Source organism: Haplochromis burtoni, unplaced genomic scaffold (genome assembly GCF_018398535.1).
Source record: "Haplochromis burtoni strain Fernald_Lab_line unplaced genomic scaffold, NCSU_Asbu1 Contig_1394, whole genome shotgun sequence".
Lineage (NCBI taxonomy): Eukaryota > Metazoa > Chordata > Actinopteri > Cichliformes > Cichlidae > Haplochromis > Haplochromis burtoni.
Window position 1 is genome coordinate 33231 of NW_024583755.1, and position 846 is coordinate 34076.

The window sequence follows — 846 nt, forward strand, 5'->3', positions numbered from 1 at the left end:
TTCCTCTTTTTAAGATAAGCAACTTTTTTTTTCCTTTTCCCCAAGAAAAAGAAAAAAAGCTTCTTGAGTTTCTGTTTATACCACAAACAGCTCAGACAGTAACGGTCACTATGTGCAGCACAAAACTTTAAAGACAGCTACACATGACTGAAACGACGAACATGTTAAAATTTCATGTTTCAGACTCTCAGCTGTGTCGATATAATGAGTTTAATTTCTGTCACTGACACCAAGTGAAGCCCGCCCTCTTCCTCTGATGTGGTCTTTCCACTTTTTGTGCAAACACTGTTGGATCACTGAATTCATGAAGATTCATGTGATAAAGCCATTCTAAAATACATCAATAATAACACTGAACTCTGATTTAAGTCTTGAGCCAGCCTTATTTTCTATCTTTGTTGCCTCCAAGCACTCAAACTTTTCATTTTAAACTGAACAATATTTCTCCAGATTAAATTTTTTATCTCTTAAACCTATTTTTAACACATTCCTAGTACCCGACCGATGAATTATTAAGGCATAAAAAGGAATTTACTCATAGGATGACCTCGTGTAAACACACTGTCAATGCTGTAAAAGCATATTTTGACAGGAAAACACTTATTTGACTCTCAGTCATGGACAGCTGCTACACATTAGTGAGAAGTTACTTTGTATTTGAAGAGATGGGAAAGCATTGCATGGATGAGCTTGCATCAGCTTGACCTTTTAACCAGGAGGTCAGCTCCTCATCGCCCTCTGCTGGTGACTTTATGAGATGAGCTGTTTCATATAAAGTATCAGCCTCCTCACTGATTTTTTTTTTTATGACATCAGAGACAGCAGCATGTGACATCACGTGATGGC